This window comes from Typopeltis vanoorti, chromosome 8 (genome assembly GCF_054136105.1).
Source record: "Typopeltis vanoorti isolate ZY-2024b chromosome 8, IOZ_Tvanoo_1.0, whole genome shotgun sequence".
NCBI classification, from domain to species: Eukaryota; Metazoa; Arthropoda; class Arachnida; order Uropygi; family Thelyphonidae; genus Typopeltis; species Typopeltis vanoorti.
In genome coordinates, this window is record NC_143556.1 from 132,924,731 (window position 1) to 132,944,299 (window position 19,569).

General features: G+C 36.0%; 1 protein-coding gene across 10 annotated transcripts in view; it reads right to left on the reverse strand.

The window, feature by feature from the left end:
* The window catches only part of LOC150104358 (intermembrane lipid transfer protein VPS13A-like), a 2,072,875-nt gene that overhangs the window by 1,745,988 nt on the left and 307,318 nt on the right, over nucleotides 1-19,569 (reverse strand). For 7 of the 10 annotated variants that reach the window (XM_090396320.1, XM_090396323.1, XM_090396321.1 and 4 more), the window contains exon 1: nucleotides 13,681-13,807. The exons of 1 other annotated variant lie outside the window; for it this stretch is intronic. The gene's annotated coding sequence lies outside the window, so the exon portion shown is untranslated. Of the gene's footprint in view, nucleotides 1-13,680; nucleotides 13,812-19,569 lie in introns of those variants that run through there. 2 more of the 10 variants (XM_090396319.1, XM_090396322.1) reach the window with 2 other exon arrangements.

A 19,569-nucleotide genomic window follows, 5' to 3' on the forward strand; every position in this document is an offset into this window, starting at 1 on the left:
CTTACTTCCTTCAACATAGCACACTGTATGTCGGATGTTTCACTAGGAAATAGTCTATAATTTTGTCTTGTACACCACAATTTGGCAAAACGTACCGCACAACGATTAGGGAAAAAAAAAAAAAAAAACGGGACATTGGGATGGCAAAAACGAGACGGGGGTTATGTAACATTCTATACTCATGAAAAAAGTAAGACGATAAAAAACGATTAGAAAAAAAGTTTGACGTGTTTTTTGTTTCATGCATCTAAACTGACTGTAATACTTTTCATTTTATTCAAATTCTCTGTTACTTCGCCCAATATGCATGGTGATAAAACGTTGGTAATTCTTGCTTCTGATTTGGTACGTGCTGAAGAAAATTTTGGTTCATAAATTTTGTTTATCAATGTCGACAAGCAAGGAGCTTGTAACTGCGTAGAAGTGGCGTTTCAAATCTACGACGCTTAACCGCACGAAGAAAGACTAAGTTCGAGTCTAGTCGCCGACTGGAGGAACATTTTCTAAACCTTTTTTACGACCGGCTCCCGAGTTAGTAGATCTCTGGCACGGGCAAGCGGGTTTCTTTCTCCCTAAAACTCGGGTTTTTCGTCACGTAATCTCAAGAAAACCCGCACTATTTTCAGACACTGAAAATATTGTATTAGGGTTAGGGACCACGAGACGGCGGCACTTATTAGCCGTCTTCTTCATTGTGTGCCGATTAATTAGTGATAGCCTTGGACCAGCTATCTTTGATTGGCTACCAGTGGAGATTGAACTGCCCATTCAGTCTCTAAAAGTTAGATATAGCGCAAACGGCCTCGCCTATTCCCTAAAACAAAAAGGCGTTCAGCTGATTTTTAAAAAAATTTTTTTTATGTCGACAAGCAGTCATTTGCGCGAAAACTTTATCAGTGATGCACAGTATAATCAGCAACAAGAGCTTCACTTGTTACAATTTTATCGCTTTCACTATCACCACACCATAAACGAGCTGATGCTTTTAACTGAAGACAGAGTCTTTTCAGCTTCTGGCTACGTAGATGTTTGATGTCGTTTCTGCTTTTGTTCCATCACTTCACAGCTTGCCTATTTTAATAAATTTGAATTCTTTCTGAAGATCGTCATTAAAACTGCAGTTTCGGCTCTTTGACATTACAAGTTTATCGCTTTCAAAGCTTTAAAAAATAAGACTTAAAACTTTAAAAAATATGAAATGTAAACCACCGGCATTGAATAACAAAGCATCCGGTTACCATACAGGCAAAACAAAAACTAATGCTACAGTAGAACATACGCCACGTCTGAGACGCGCAAGTGTTGCCAACATGTATTTTTTATTTTTTTCTGAATAAATCATTGCAGATATTTATGTTTAGTATCGAACAATGTGACTCCATGGTTATACAAATTACTGGTATCCATGGTATTGATATACGATTATAGGTTATGAATAATAATTTAGGATTGACCAATATTAAAGGATTTTTATAGTTTTTATTAAAAACGGGACAAAATTGATATTTTTATTAAAACGACGGGACGGCAGGGAAATATGAAAAAAAAAAAAAAAAAAAACGGTACTGTCCCGTTCAAAACGGTACGTATGATCAGCCTGTGCTAAAGGCATTTTATATATTAATTATCTTGAAAAGGGGTAAAACAATAACCGGGGAATATTATTCCGATCTTTTAACCTGACTAGAAGAAAAAATTCGTGAGAAAAGACCCGGTTTGCAGAAGAAGAAAAAAAATCATCTTTCATTAGGACAATGCACCCCACAAAGGTGTTTTCTCAATGGGAAAATTAAGGGAATTGTTTCCACCCTATTCACCAGATCTGGCTCCCTCTACTTCTATCTCTTCCTTACTGGGCGTTTTTCTTCGAATCAAGAGGTGATTGCAGCTGTAGAGGAGTATTTTGCAGATCTTACTGAGAACCACTACGAGGACGGAATAATGACTCTGGAGCAAATGTATTAGTCTTAAGGGAGATTATGTTGAAAAATAAAAATAATTTTGAAATTATAAATTCGTTTTTTCATTGTTAGGCCGAGAACTTTTCAGACCATCCTTGTATATTCTCCAATTTATGCGACAGTGTACCATGCTGTGAAAAGCCTTAACAAGATCCAAAAGTATCATGGTGTATCCATTCCCCTTGTCTAGTTCAATGGTAACATTGTTATAGAATGTGAGCAAGTTGCTAAAACATGACCTTCCCTTAGTAAACCCATGTTACTCATTGCAGAGTAGAGATTCTCTGTCAACCCATTTCTGAATGCGAGTCCTAATCTTCATCACCACTTCTGAGATACTGATTGGTCGATAGTTGGATACATTGTTCTTTGCACTACCCTTGTACAATGGGATTACCTTACATTCTTTCCACTCCTACGGAATCTTCCCTGTTCTGAGAGTCAAATTATATAGACTGGTTAAAGAAATAGTCAATTCAGCTTAACACTCTTTTAGTAACCGTGCTGATATCCAATTAGTTCCTAATCTCAGTAAAGTTATATGAATACTAGTATTAGTAACTGAACCCAGAGAGATAAAGTTCACGGACAACGCAATAAGAACAGCTAAATATCTATTTCCAAATTGACATTTCCCCCACCGTTCTCAAATTGAATTCGCAAAAGTTGATGAAACTTATTTTCCAAATTTTCTTTTCGTGGGGAGGAGGATTAAAACGCAGTAGACAAATAAAGAAAACCCTCGAGCAAGAAATAACTTTTATCGAGTATTTACCTATAGAACTAATATGTAGTTTCAATCCCCATTCAAGGTTTCGTTTGGATTGCGACCAGACCAACTAAGGTTGTGATGCCATTGCATTATGACTGTTAATTGCCTGTGTAACTTTTTTTTTTTTTTTGCAGGATTAAAAAAATCTTGCACCTCTGCATAAGATTGGCTAACTCATTTTCAACTGAAAAAGATGTCTTTCCAATTATAAGGTCAAAAATCTTTCTACTCAATGGATATCATTGGGTATATATTAAGCTAAGGAGGCTTCATTGTACAGGAAATAAGAAAAATTCATTTAAATTCACTGGTGGCAAGACTTTTTATTCATCTTCATTTCTCTTTTTTTTTACATAATAATAATATTACTATTAATATTAATAAAAACACTACTACTGAATCACTCAGATAATGTGTGTTCGCCCTTTAGTATTAAACTTAAATTTCGGAAATTTCAGGCTTCAGTATCATGAAATTAACTTATCAAAATATGAAACTATTAAATACGTTGAATTCCACTTTTGCAATGCATTCGTTCTGTCTTTGGAAAACGAAAAATTAATATATTGAATGTATGATTTTCTCAATACAGGAAATTTTCGTAGTTAAGAGAATCTATCGATGATCTGAACTTTGGCAACTTCCGCTAGTGATATCGATCGCTTCTTACCGAATTTCTTCGACTGCTTGCACAGCTGGAAGCATTCTTTCCGAATTCTGGTCACAGATGTAATGACTAATAAACATCTGCCAAACAGTCACTTGTTCATGATTGATTTCTTGGAAACAACTGCACCAAATGAATCCAGCTGCGTTTCTTCATTTTGGGGTGTGTTTCACAACAAGGCGAATGCATCTCTTAGGGTAGCTTTGTCCGTCAGTTTGCACATCATATCACAGGCTGAACGGATTTTAATGTTCGGGATAATTATTAAAATTTGTAGATCCGTTACAATTTAGCATTAAATCGCCGAATTTAAGAAACAGCATAATGAACGTTATTTACATTTTGTAGAAACTTTGCTGCATAATTATTCATTCGGCTGCTGATCATATCAATCTCAAGCTTCAGGCTATTCGTAGCAAAATAAATAATGATGGCCACGAATAGTTGATTTCAATAAGCCAGAGGACTTCGGTGTGTTATGTCCATGATTTGCATGTTCATTTCAGGCTTGTGATGGATGCCACTTTAGCACCGAGGCAACCGAGTCTGTGAAGCGTCTTTCTATGATGACCAAAAAAGCGTCATAGTCTAGTACGAAAGATCTGGGTTCGCTATCCGGGGTCAACCCCGGTCCGAAACGATTAAATAGAAAATTCGAGAAATGAACAATTTATAATTACATATGCAAAGTGGATATTGGATCCAACATTATTTTAAAGCCGGATGTTTTGTAGAAACTATGAAAGTTTCGTAAGTTGAGCAGAGAGCTTACGAGAATACAACCTCGCCATCCCCGAGATGCCTTACCTACTTACGTTAAGTAGTGCAAGCTAAGGCAACTCGGGGTTGCCGAGGATTGTATTCTTGTAAGCTCTCTGTTCAACTTACGAAACTTTCATAGTTTCTACAAAATATTTGGCTTTGAAATAATGTTGGATCCAATATCCACTTTGCCTATGCAATTTTACATCGCTGAAATGAAGCGTCTGGCTCATTCTTTTAGTAACAGACAATTCATAAGTTTTAAATTGCGTGCCATTTTGAGTAGTTCTCGGTTAACAGATCGACTCTCACGGTATAGCAGTGCTTGTGTTCAAGTGACTGTTATTTTACTTAAAAATGCCCCAAAGTGCAAGAGTACTGATGCTGGTAACTCGGATATGCCAAAGAGAAGCCGTAAAGTGTTTCCTTTTAAGTGAAAAAGGTGAAAGTTCTCGACTTCATAAAATAATAAATAAATAAATAATCAACGTATGCTGAGGTTGCTAAGATTCCATTCGCATTTAGATAACTTATGCTGTTATAATTTTTCTATTTTATTATTAGTTATTGTCGTTAATATCTTACTGAGCCCAAGTTATAAATTAAACTTTATCATAGATATGTAATGTATAGGAAAAAATATAGTATATATAAAGATAGGAACTATTCGCGATGTCAAGTATCCGAGGGGTGTCTTGGAACGTATCCCCCGCGGTTAAGGGGGAACTACTGTACTCCATATAAGATTTAATCCAGTAAATTACTTTTGCCGTAGGTCAGCAGATTACCTTTAGCGATGAACTCTCGAATGTGGAAGGTGATATCATCCTCTTAGTTAAGACTGAGCTTGGCATACCCATGAAGGGTGTTTCCCATCCACAGTGTATGTAAGATGAGAGGTGATGGTGAAGGAATGAGCGATCTTACTTGGGGGAGAAAACATGGCAATAGAAGCTATCTACACATCGGAATCTAGTTCGTATTTCCTCCGACTGGATTCATAAGTTATTCATAGTTATTGTTGTTAATATCTTTCATAGTTTTGCGATAGCAATACTTGTCTGATGTGGTGCAAATGCTCCACAGGAAACGACAATACCCCGGGGAGGGGATCAAATTAGCTTGGCTGAGACGTATGTTGTGCATTACCAGCAGTGGCGGCCCGTGAAGTAGATTTATTTATTAATAAATTCGTTACTAATTAGAAATTCGTTAATAATTTTTTAAAATTATTTTGTATAGGCAGCACCCCCACTTAAAACTTCACGGGCCGCCACTGATTACCAGTCCGTTTAGTGTCCAGAACATGTTTCGACCGCTTTTTATGTTAATGGCTAGTGAAAACAAAATTTAAAACTATACTTATCAATGCACCAACATAAACCAAGTAAAAATTCATTCCATAAATCAAATGTTTACTTAGAATACAATAGGACAGCATTTTTGTATTTTATTATTATTACGTGACACCTCTAGGGAGTCCAAAAACTCATCGAGGGGGGCCACCTACTCTACAACTCTGTCTCCACCACACTCAGTTCAACTACACCAACGCCATCTACCGCCCACCAATACCACTAGTATTTCCATAGACAATTTAAGAAATCAATTTCATCAAGATTAAAATATGACGAACGATTCAGAACCAAATAGTGTGCAGTCATTTATTAACTTTTATAGAACAAAAATCCCTAACAGAGACTGAAATCTGATTCTAGTTGATCATGACATAAGGGTCAAAATTTCAAGCTTCGAATCTAGTTAATAAAAAAAAGGAGCCAAAGTACCTGAAATTAGAAAACGTTAAAAAGTCCTCCTCCTTCGACACAGGCAGACGCATCTCTAAGTCGTACCGATTTAATCTAAATTTGGAATGAAAAAAATTTATTCAGATTACCTAAGGATTGAAATGTAGGCAGTCCTCATGGAACCTGAAGTGTTATCGTCTTAAAAGCAGCCGACTGTTAATTTCTTTTTATAAGCTGCGCCTATTTGGCAATTTTTTTAGTTCTTAATTGTAAAGACGTCATAATATTCTTCGGAAAATCCAGCAACAATATCATTCGGTAATAGAATTCTTTTAGTTACGTCTCAATTGAAACTAACTTCATTTACTATCTGATCAAAAATATCCGGACATTGCTTCATAGTAGCATATATAGTTATAAGCATCCCAACCAATGCTCATACAGTGCCATGGTTGGGATATATAAGAAACACATACTCTTACAATATTCATAGACGAACGTTACCAGTAAAATGGGTCGTACTGAAGGGCAGCTCTGACTTTCGACGTGGCGCTATCATAGGATGCCACGTTTGCAACAACTCAGGGAAATTTCTACAATACTGCAGCTTTCGCATTCAAATATGATGTTATTGTGAAGTGGAAACGTTTAGCAGTAGCAACAACAGCACAATCTCGACATGTTAGGCTACTTATCAACAAAGCAGGACCACCGAGTGCTAAAAGATGTGTCGCGAAACAAAAAAAAAATTACCTATTCTCGGTTGAAACTCGCTACCGAGTTCCGAAATGCCTGCGCCAGCATCTGGAAGCAAGAACGTAAATTTATATTGCCGCGAAGCCACATACCAGCCTAACATCAGCAAAGACAACGCCAAGCATAGGGTGGAATAGTGTAAAGCTCACCACCATTGGACTTTGGAGCAGTACGAATTCGTTTTCTGGAATAATGAATCACTCTTCTCCATCTTACAATCTGATGGTTGAGTCTGGGTTTGGTGGATATCAGGAGAACGCTATCTTCTCCTAATGTGCCAAATGTGGAGTTTTTGTGGAAGAGGTATTCACCACCATACTGTGGAGATTGATACAAACGAATATGAATGTTTGAAGAGGCAATATAGGATGGTCATTAATTCTGGAGCAAAAACTTTGAACAGTGGTGGGGATGCTATCTGGACAAAAAGACGTTGGTATCTAGAGTAATGAGTATTTTCCTATTTTTCTTAGGAAATATCAGTGGAGGCATAAAGTAGGCCGTTCTTGGCATAGTAGGAGATAATTTTCCTTGGTCATCTATGTAACAGTTGGAGAAGACATATGCAAATAGTCTGCCTTAACTTTTGTGATGGATGACAGAAAAGTAAAAGCACAAAATAGCAGAAAGTGTGCCCAAGTCTTAGCGTGGGACCAGAAAATACCTGCCATTCTTTTCCATTTGGAACTGATATTATAACAGATGTGGCAGAGTGCAGTATAGGATGAATGCAGGTTCAGTTCTTGAATTTGAGTCATTTAAGAGATGCTGATTTTTTAAATATATCATTGCAATGAAGATTATTTCAATTTTCGGTTAGAGCATACAGTTCATCAGGAGAGAAGAAATAGTCATCAGACCATGGAAAAGAAATTTAGAAATAAAACTTATCCCACTAATGTTTTCAGCGTCAGAAACCAAGCAGTTAAGATTGGGTGTAAAGACCAATCTGGAGAAATTAAGAAAATATCCACGATATTGCGAAAACGATGAGGATTATTTAACATTCTAGTTAAACAACTCTTGTTGGATCACTACTGAGAGTAGTTCAACATTTTTCTAGCCTGATCTATGATTTCTAGACAAGACGAAAAGGGAAGACAGTTTGGATAGTCAACATTGAAGTCTCCATAGATCTTGGTATTTAGGTAATTATATTTCAGAAAATCAACCTGCCGAGATCAAATGAAATCAATCGAGGTGAGACAGTTATCGGAATTAGGAGAGTGGTGAAAGCAAAAAGGAAGTAATAAATACTGCAAGGAAATTTTCATCCATCACCCAGTGTAGATTTATAAAGAGGGAGATGCTAGATTTAGAAATCTCTCGGGAGAATGTCGAACTTACAAATGCAGATGTAACCGCCCTTCTCAGTAGGCTGCCAGATGAGCTACTGTTAGAAATAACGGATCAGGTTTCGATTCTCGCAAGCAGCTGTTGTTGTTTGGAATTGCGGCTGAGCCTAAACACCAATTCTGCAGAATGAAAAACTGCAGTTTCTGGAAAGGAAAAAATAAATGAGACCAGCCGTATAGAGACTAGCTAAGATGATGATGGACATCATTTAAGTTTGAATGGAGACCAGGAATGTCAGTGATATCACCTTTTGTTGATTTTACGAGTGTTTGTGTCATTTGATATTTTTGTGCCAAGTGAGATCGCCACAAAATACTGGGGGAAAAAATGTGTACTCAGCAACTAGGCATATTAATTGTATTTATCTCTCTCGGGCCGGTCAGGTTGGTCGAGTGTTTAGCACATCCACTCTCCAGCCAAGAGGCTGCGGGTTAGAATCCCGCCAAGGACATGAATATTTGTGATTGCCCTACTAGCCAATGACCATATGTACTGCTGTGATCTGTCTCCTGGCGCAGTATGACTCTTGATGTCTTTGTGCCATAAAAAATCAAATCAATCTTAACTCTTGGAATGCAGTCTGGTAGCACTACTTTCAAATAATATTCTTAACTTAATCTAAAATATGTTTTGTTGAAAATACAGCCGAAGCAACTAGAGTCCGTCCCGATCTACACATCGAAAAAAAACCACGCATAAGGAAAGTTTACCTTCAACTTGAAAACCAAACACGAGGAATGGCCAAGTCTAGAAACCTTGCTCTAAAAAACAAACATGAAAGTTTTTGAAGCCATTTCAGGCCTTCGATAAGCAAGGAATGGAAAAGCAAAGAGAACAAGGATTATATTTATGAAGTTTGTTATACCTACTCTTTTGGATGGTATATAGCCCGGATTCTGTAAACACGGCAGACTCTAGCCTCTAGTGACAAGTCTATATTATATCAGTAAACAAATCAGTAAATTCTTAAGAGTTTAGATTTTACTTTTAATTTAAAAAAATAAAAGAGATATCATTTTCACTTGACCCCTTAGTTTCAATAAATTAACATGTTTCTTGGAGCCTCCATAGCTCAGTCGATATAGATGAAGCTCTTGAATAGAAAGACCTGGGTTAGATTACAGTCTCTGACGCAAGGAACCTTTATCAGGTCTTTTCGAATAATATATATATATATATATATATATATATATATATATTACGTGACATCTCCAAAGACTCATCGAGGAAGAGCACCTACTGTAAAACTCTCCATCTCCACCACTACCATCATCATCTACATCAACGCCATTTACCTGTACCACCACCACCACACTAGTATTTTCATAGACGATCACAAACGTCCATGCCCACGGCGGGATTTGAACCCGCAGCCTTTTGGCTGGAGAGCTGATACGCTAGCCACTCGGGCCACTCGGCAACCAGGCCGGCGGGTTATCCGGTCTCATGCGTGGTGGAGGGTTTTCCTACAGGGCACTTTGGTTTTGCATCGCTCAAAACAGGCCAACAAACCCTTGACCACACATTTACAGACAGAGAACACTTCGGGAAATGATAACTTGCACTAACCTCCCTCCCCGATAAGGAAGTAGTTATCCCTGACCAATACCTCATCTCGGCTCCAAATGACCATACTGGTACATTGGATGCTCCCGTACGCTAATAACAATAACATGTTTTTCTTGACTAACCTCGATGTTGAAAGTAACATATCAAATAATGTCACATTTTGTTCAAATGTGGTAACATGGAATTCCAAGATATAAGGGTTATTGTGGAGTTAACATCATTCTTGAAATAAAATAATATGAAAAACAAAGATTTCAACAAAGTTTCATTTGAGTGGTCTATTTATTTGCCATAATTCCATGTTTCAGTTCATTAAAATCCACATTATGTTCAAGTCACATCAGGTAGGTCAAACTGCCCTGAATATTAATTTTTGATTGACAAATACGACTTGGTAACTTTTGTTCCGCGTTTTTTTTTAATACATTTACAATGTATTATTATATAATTATTGTACATTCATGCCTTTGGTGGGATGGGGATTTTTTCCCAATTTTTATTACTTTATGTTTTTTCTTGTATTTTTATTTATTCTTTACCAAGTGTAGAAACTTTGCTCTAGAAACCAAACATGAAAGTTTTTCAAGCCGGCCTCCGATAAGTGATGTGATCTCGGCGGGAGGTGACATTCATATCCCTCCTAAAGAGAATCACAAACATCCATGCCCACGGTAGGATTCGAACCCGCAGCCTGTCGGATGAAAGGAGGATAAGTTAACCACTCGAGCTACCAGACCGAGTTGCTGCCGATTGCTACTCCTGAATTTATGTTAAGGTAGAAGATTAAATGAAAGAAATGCTGTTTTAAAGGAGTGAATGGGTTTGAATTTCAGCAGAAAGAGTTAATACTATAATGCTAGTGTATTATATGTCTGTAAAATCTTCTGCACTTTTTTTTTTGAGATGAAAAACTCGAATTTCCGGGAGTGGGAAGGACCCTTTTGTCTCCGTATAAAATTGGTTAACTTACATATTCATGATAAAAATCCACTGAAAGGTTTTTTGCATCTTAGACAAGATTCCGACCAAACAAAAGGGATTCGTTGATAGCGATTGAGCTATCACGGTGCTGCATTTAATGGAAAGAAATAAATTTGAAAGGACGGAAAAGAGACCTGTATATTTTGCTGCGTGGAATATATATTTATATGAATTTTGTCCACGAAATCTTGCACATCTTATGTAGTACAGTGGACTGAGGACTGCATATAATTCGGAAGTGCGATGAAAACTAGCTACTACTTAAAGGCATTCAAACATTTCTGTGCCGAAAGTGCGATTCGAAACTACAGTCTTGGTCGGAGAGCGGATACCCTATCCACATGGCAATACAGGCTATAAAACAAATACTCCGTAAAAAGATCCAAGTATGATTTTTTTATCAAATTTCATAGAATGAAATTTTGATAGAATGATATTTTATCAAATATCATTCTATCAAATCAGTTCATAACTCTTTTTCCCCCCTGTGACTTAAAAAAAATTGAAATCGCAATCACCATATAACATCAGCGTGCCGGTAGTATCTAGTTCGCATCAAAACAAGTCACTGCAGTAAAAAAAAATGTATAAATAAAAAAATAAAAAGACACGAAATAAAAATAAAAACATGGTAATAAAACTACTCCGTTAAATAACAAAAAGCCGAAGCCACCAATGTAGTTAGAATTTATTTAGCTATCAGGTTTGCTTGACTATTTTGGAACTGTGATATTGTTGGCTTGCTGTATGTATGTGTGTGTATATATATATATACATGTATGTATATACATGTATATGTATGTATATATATATATATATACATAATATATATATATATATATTTTTTTTTCCCCCTCACAATACGAAAAAAAAAAACAGAAAATAATATGTGAAGTGACGTGATGTAAAGCACCAACAGCGATAACGTCTTAAACTGACAGCAGTTACTGCAGTGCTCCAAGACTATAACAAATCACCTATCATTTTATTCATATCTCTGTTCCGCGCAAAGGAATCTTGGAAACTTTTCATAAAACTTTGCTCTGAAGCAGACAAAATTCGAATTTATGATGCAGAACATACTAATACAGAACGGAGTAAAAAAATTATTTCGCAATTCCAAGTTCATTAACTTATATTTGTTCATTTGCGTACTAATTCACGAGCAATCAATGTTAAAAATGAAACACACAGCAGAACCAGTTATTGAAAATATTAATCTACAAAATTCTAAAAATATCATGTAATGGCTATAAATAATAATAAAAAAACCTCAATGAAATCTGTATTTTTATAAATGGATATTTAAACAAACATTGCAAATCACACCACAGAAAAATTACTATTTTATTTTTAGAACTTCGTACTGAAACAATTCTATAGCACATTTAAATTGAGAAAAGGATAGATAATCCGCTTTCTTTCTTTCTCTAGAGAGTCTAAGCATAGACCTAGGGGCTTGAAAATAATTATGAGATAAAGCGGTGGTCTCATACTATGTTCGCAGTGGGATTCGAACCTGCAGCCTGTTGGCCGAAAGGAGAAAATGCTATGCATTTAACCAATGGGAATAGTGCAGTTCTATTTGTATCACTAATATGTTGATTATGCAATATTCTCCCATTTTACGAAGGCTAACAAAACAAGTAATGATGTTATGGATCGTTTATATCTCAGTTTTCATTTGAATTATTTGAAATTATTTCATTTTGTTTAAAACGAACGAGTTATTAAAATATGAGAATGATATCACCGGTAAATACGAATAAATAATTGAGGAGCTTTAGGATCAAGTAATTCTTTATAAATCTGCAGTAAAATAGGCACTTATGGTTCTTAATTTCTGGTTGTTACCCAATGCGGTACGCATTTTTTAGATCAGTTCATCCAAATAAGTGGGTGGAGTCGCAACAAAAACTATTTTCGGTAAAGACTTTGTAAAGCACTTCACAAACGGAGAACTTCTACTTGATTGAAATTTTTTTAAAAAGTGTTCAGAAAGATATTTAAATTTAAAAAAAAATAAATTTTGGGAAGGAATCTTGGGAAGAAGGGATTTAAAATTTTGTAAAAACTTTCAAGTTAAAGCAAAATATTCAGTCGAAGTGGATCGAGAACGTTTTTCGTCAACGGAATAGAAAAAATTATCTCAAAAATTACTGCACTTCATCATTATGCGATTATGAAAGAAATAATAGTTAATATCTAGGATTCAAGATGCGACTTTCAAAATAAATAGTCCGCAACCCATGTAATGGAGCAAATCATCTTAACATAATTTATTCTTTTAGTTTTTAGCCATAAGTTAGTTTTTTTTTAATCTACTCAAAAGGCCACATTTCTGGAATGCCCTTATGCAGGAATATGAGGTTGAAGTAGTGCACTTCTTATTCCGTTCGCCAATATCCAGATGTTCCTTTTGTTCTGCCAGTAAGTTTCCTTCCGTATTGCGGAATCTGGAGACAATGGCCGTAATCCAGAAATGGATACTCATCGATGAAACGTCGGACAAAATGCACCACTGCCAATCAGAAAGAAGCATTAGCGCTAAGGCAGTGAATATATGAATACAGTAGAACCAGTGACGAAAAAAATAAACAGAAAATCAAATTAAAAATTCTTGTTAAAATCTTATGAAAAGAGCAGCTACGCAAGACGTACAAGATGGAATCGATTACTCTGTTAATATTTAAAAGCAAACATGTCTTACAAAACACAGCCAAACCGGTCTAAGGTAATTCGCAATGAAAGTACACTAAATGATACAATGTTCATAACAAAAGATTGAATTATCCATTTATGATGGAAAAATTCAATGACACTTGCGTTATTCAGTGGATTTGTTCTAAATATAGAACTCTTCGCCGATGAATTCATATTGGTAAGTTAGGACGAAACGGGCAAACTGTGGATCGTAAATGAAGCAGCAATTACACATAGAACACAATTAAAAATCGTGTTTAGATTAACAATTACTATAATACAAGATCCATTTATGAACTGCAGTCTAATTTTGAGGGGGGGAGAGAGAAGGAGAGCTTATATTAATTTATGAATCAAAACGATGCTAATTACTAATAAGAAATTAGTATTGAATAATAAACTTACCTATATCCAGATGACAGAAAAACTCCTCTCACACCTATATTTAATTTACGACTGAGAAACAATAAGTTATCGTTTCCGAATAGGAATGAATTTTCTTATCTGCGGTGGCTACAAAAGCTGCAGTCGCTGCTATAACCAATATTGATCTGACGTCTCTTTGCTGTAACGTTTGTAAGAGGGCAGGACGTGAGTGCGGTTACAGACGTCATGTGATAAACTGAGGTACCGCAACAGTCATTGGTGCTGCCATCTGTGAGCGCTATTTCACACTATATGTCCTTTGCTGTATTACCGGTATTCAATATATGGGCAGACACGGTTCGTGATTTTCATCTGGTCAGGGCGGATATTCGACTTCCAGGTATACATGCGACAAATTATTTGCGTTTACACACACAGATTATATAACAGGATCTGTTTTTCTGATATATATATAGGCAATTTTGGGACCTGCAAAGTGATCAGTGGTCATAATTGAAGTCTACCACGACCTCATGAAAGCTTATTGCTGAGGTTGGAACTAATTTTAATACTGATATAGTTTATACTGATAAAATTTGGAATTTGGGCCTTCGACACTGCTGTCTTAGTAACATGGTTTGATTTTATACGTCAGTCTTTAGTAAAGACAGTTAGTCTAATTAGTCCGTTCCTTTCATGGTTTCGTACAATGCATAAATATCTATTAGATTCGTGTTGTCGCTTCCTTAATTGTGTTATTCCTGTGTGCTTTGGTGGACATATTATTATTACATTGCAATCTGATATTTGGAATCGTTTCCGAAATTTGTCTAATACTCTAAAATTTTGTCTTCGATTGGACTATTTTGAGTTTCAAATGGATTCGATAAGGTGCAACGGATAACTTCGCTCTGGTCGAGTGAAACTTAATAAAATTTGGTAATTAGTATTATTTTGAAGTACGTGTTCTTAAAAATCTGCTTCGCCCCAATTTATTGCTAATGCAGTGGGCGTTGCTAGAGGTGTTGTCGCCCGGGGGTCCACGAATTTGCCGTCCCTCTCAATACACACCAAAAATACTACAAAAAGTCAAAACGACGTTTAGGGTAAGGTTCAAAGTGTCGCCCGGGGTATACCCCCCCCCCCTTAGCTACGCCACTGTGCTAATGATACCTTTAGAATTTTGAAAAGTTGAAATTGGATTATTTTCTCCCAATTTAAGTAATCCGTTCGATAAGCTAAAATGTGTCATATATACACGACTTTTAAAAATTATTAGGACACTTGTGTTTCATAAACCTCAACACAACGTTGGACATAATTACATTTACCAATTTTCTGGGTAGGTGGCCCATTAAATTTATGTTAACCCATTCTTTTACCAAATGGCAGTCCATCGCTATAGTGAAATGAGTTTTTCTTTGAACTGACGTTCTAATTCTTAAATGTGAGCATATAGTTTTTTTTTTCTTTTTTTCAGCTCTTGTATTGTGGTCAGTTGAGTTAGGTTGTTTGTCATTACTTCCGAATCAACTTTGACTGTGATGCCATTTTATTATGCTTGTTAACTGCGCATGTTTCTTTGTCCGAATTGCCGGTTTTACGGGTGAAAAACCAAGTTTCCGAGAGTAAAACTCTCCCAATATCATATGATGCCAGCTGACTCACCTTCGGCTGGGTAGCCCTTATAAATGTTCTTCGAGTTTTAGATGAGATTTGGGCCCACGCAAAAGTCATCGTCGGTTTAATCTTTGCACTCCGTTTTCCTCAAACCACGAATTGTCACAAAAAAGAATTGAAAATTGCCGACTTTTTCAATTACCGGTAATTCTGTAATTCATAAATGTCGGTTTACCGGTAATTTCTTACATTTCCAAAAATGTTATGGGGAAAGACAATCAATAGTATCAATAGATTAAAAAAAAAAAAAATTGAAACTTAAAACATGGCATTCAAAAAGCAAAAAATATTCTGAAGAAAAAAGTAATATTAATATAAATTATAAAGGAAAAAAATTTCATAACAAATGGCAACTTTAAAAATAAGGAAATCCCAAACATATTTGGGATTACCTTCATCACATTACCTATTTATTTATTTATTTTAATTTAGTGTCTTAACATCGATAATTTCGGTTGAAACTGTGTCAGATAAGTTTATTATTATCCTATTTTAAATAAGTTAATTTTGTTCTGGCTTTTAAGATGGTAATGTAAGTCTCTCATGATTCCACCAACTGCTTTGATTTGAGAACTATTTGTGGGTGCACACGCACCAGCATCTCCCACTTCAGTACTTTAAAATAATACCACGATGAATTTCATCCACGAATGTACCCCAAAAATCACTTTTTAATACCTACCTCCTTATCAAATATCCAATCAGATTAAATTTTCTGCTTCTAACCTTTGACTTTTCACTATTTAACACAGTATTGTAAGCAACTGACACTACTTCCTGCTATCTCTCTCAACAATCATTCAGAACAGAGAATCAAGGAATGTAATTTTGTTGTAGTTAATATACAATGTTAAAAATACTTGGATACTTGAAAACGTTCGTGATGAGTAGGGACAAATGTTTCCATTGAAAACAAATGTATGAAGAGCGGAAAATCTATTCGTTTCAGGATATATTAGAAACTAATAATTAATGGAAATTCTATATTTAGTTGGTATACACATCGGTATCTTAGTAATGAAATGAAAATGACCCTATATATTGAAAACATCTCCCTATTGCGCATTTCCAAGTTAAACAGTTTTATTGTAGCATTAAATGCAGCATATAAAGTCAGTGCAGTAAGAGATTACTTACAGTGTTTAGTGTAATTAGAGACACCTGGAATTTATGAGGAAAAGCCTCCTTCTTTCCCCACAGTCACCATATCGCAAAGACGCAAGCTAAACGAACTAGAAATTTTACTGTAGCACTAAATTAAGCACAATTTACAAACAACCTATTTCAAAATAGTTATGAAGGTAATTTATTCATTCATATATACTTTACAAAGTGCAGAAAACAAATGGATTTATGTTATGCAAATTTTCATAACCAAATATTTTATTTTTTATAATTTGAAATAAGATAACTTGACTATATAAATCAAGTAGATATTAAATATAGCATTATTTCAAAGCTGAATACAGAAACTATAAAAGTTTCGTACGAAATTTGACCAGAGAGCTTACGGGAATGCCTTCGCGGGCATTTACGAGTTGCCTAGTCGGACCTTACAGGAGACATGATCGCTTTGTCCAAGCGTTCATATATTCGCCTACTATTGTTCCATTTTGATAAGGTTTCACTGGCAGTGGTGTAGCTGGGGGGGGGGTGTCCTCCCCGGACACACTTTGCTCTTGAGACACGTGCAAAGTTTTTCGACGATTCTTTAATTTTTGTTAACTTAGTAATTTTTATTACTTAATTAATAAATAGTTTTTAACAACTATACTTACAACTAAAATAAACACAGTGTTTAACTTATTTCCCTATAGTCGTTTTGACTTTTTGTAGTATTTTTGGGGTGTATTGAGAGGGGCGGCAAAAGCTCTAGTTACGCCACTGTTCACTGCCCTGACAGCTGTTTCGAAGACCACCTACCAATTTCAAAAAAAAAAAAAAAAAAAAAAAAAGTTAGGACTAAATGACTTCCACCTGCCTTTAGTGAATAAAAGGAGTTTATATATAATATTCTCAATTGTTTGTTTATTAATAAACAAACTTTATATTGACTTTATATTGTATATATTTTATTTATTTATGACTGCCTAAAAGTTAAATGAAGAGAGCGTAAACTCTGTTATACTTTGATAGCGGAGAACAAAAGCCCTAAAAATGTTTATAATTTGAGTATGATTCGTTCTGATGTCTTAAATTACAGACAGCTGTCCTAGGAGAACGGAAAGAAGCAAAATCTACACAAAACCACATCACTGTAGAGTAGGTTAATTCATTTAAATATGAATTATGTATTCTGCTTGTCTTATTGGGGAAAGACATGCAGAAAACATATTTGGTTAATATTATTAAACTAGAAAGTGTTGATAACAGGACCAAAATGAGAGAAAAGCACACTAGTAAAGGCATGGCCATTAAAACGACAGTAGACACAACCGAGATGGGTTTCTCGCAACTAACTGTAAAATTCATCAGAATGACAAGGTGAGGAACACATTATTTTAGAGCTACGGAGTCTTTATGATACGGTCTCATAAATACGTTGCGCCTGACTCTATTATTATTACCTGACACCTCCAGGGAGTGCAAAAACTCATCGAGGGAGGGCACCTACTCTACAGCTCTCTGTTTCCACCACTCAAACCCAACTACAACAAACCTCAACTGCACCAACGCCATCTACCGCCCACCACCACTAGTATTTTTACAGACAATCACCCATACCCACGGCGGGATTCGAACCCACGGCCTTTTGGCTGGAGAGCGGATACGCTAACCTAATAACTTCCCGAGTGGTTAGCGTGTCCACCAGACTTGTCACCAGTTCAGAGTAAGCTGTAGGTTACAAATAATTATAATTCGGTGTGAGACCACCATCCTTTATGGAGACTCTGAACTGACTTTGAAAAGCAACTTATTTGGTCTCTAGAGCAGCACCCTTGAATCTTTAGCGCCCACTCAGGATACTAATGTGTCGTCAGTGGATTAAATGCTAGATGATTCTGGTTGGATTTGATTTTAGACTTTTCGTGAGTGGGATAAATCAGAGGAAATACTTACATACAAAGCAGGCAAAAGATAGCCGTGATGACGAGAGGATAACAAACACCGTAGTAAGCCAGTTGCCTAATACTGGAAAGAAAGACGAAATGAATATTTTAGAGCTATCATTTCTAAAGTTGATGGTGGTGTCCGCTAGAAATGAAAAAATAAAACAGTTTGGAATTAATTTTTAACATGAAAGATTGTAAAAGCATCGCCTTCGAAAAAGCAGAGAAAAATATAATCAGAGAAAAAAAGCCAAGTTTGTTTATATATACACACACACACACACACACATATATATATATATATATATACAGGGTGTTCGGGATAAATTTGACAGTTTCGTAAGGAAAAAGAAAATCTTCTTTGTATCTATTAAATTTAATGAATTGACAAAAAAACATTACAGGCAGAGTTAATTACAATACTATCAACAAGATTTACTCAAAATAACCACCATTAGCATCGATCACAGCTTCAATTCTGCTTCGGAACCTCGAACAAGCTGATGCTACAGTCTCCCTGGGAAGGGCCGCAAAAACTGTTTTAATTTTATCCATTAACTGGGCTTTTGTATTACTGGAAGTGCGATTGGTGTCTTTTTCAACTGCGCCCCATACAAAATAATCCATGGGGTTAAGGTCTGGGGAGTTTGGAGGCCAAACATTTGGACTGGTGAAGTCGTAGAAATTTTCAGACAACCATTTTTGACTTTTTCCAGAGGTGTGGCAAGGGGCCGAATCCTGCTGCCATACATACGGCCTACCATTGGCTACCCTTGTTATCCAGGGCTTGACTACAGTTAGCAACTCCACGAACAAAGCCCGAATTCCAATGCCAGGGTTCTTCAACACCTGTTCCTGCAGATTTGCGAGGAATTCTGCTGTACGAACGCAATCAGATCGTCTGCTAGGGATCTTTCTTCTTGCTACATCCTCGTAGTCACCATTGCAAGTCTCTAGTTCATGCCTGATTGTTTTTACTGTATTCAGGGAGCATTGGGCAGCAGTCGTAATATCCTTATTTTGATGGCGGGCACGAATCATCATGATACAAGTTATTCTCTTCCATGATTCAGGTGGGTTCCAGCTATTCATCCTTTCTGACATCTTGTATATGAATGAAGAAGGGTCCAAACTTTTAAATGAAGAGAAGTGTGTGTTAATACATGTAACTTACGGAAAAATATAATTAATTATAAAT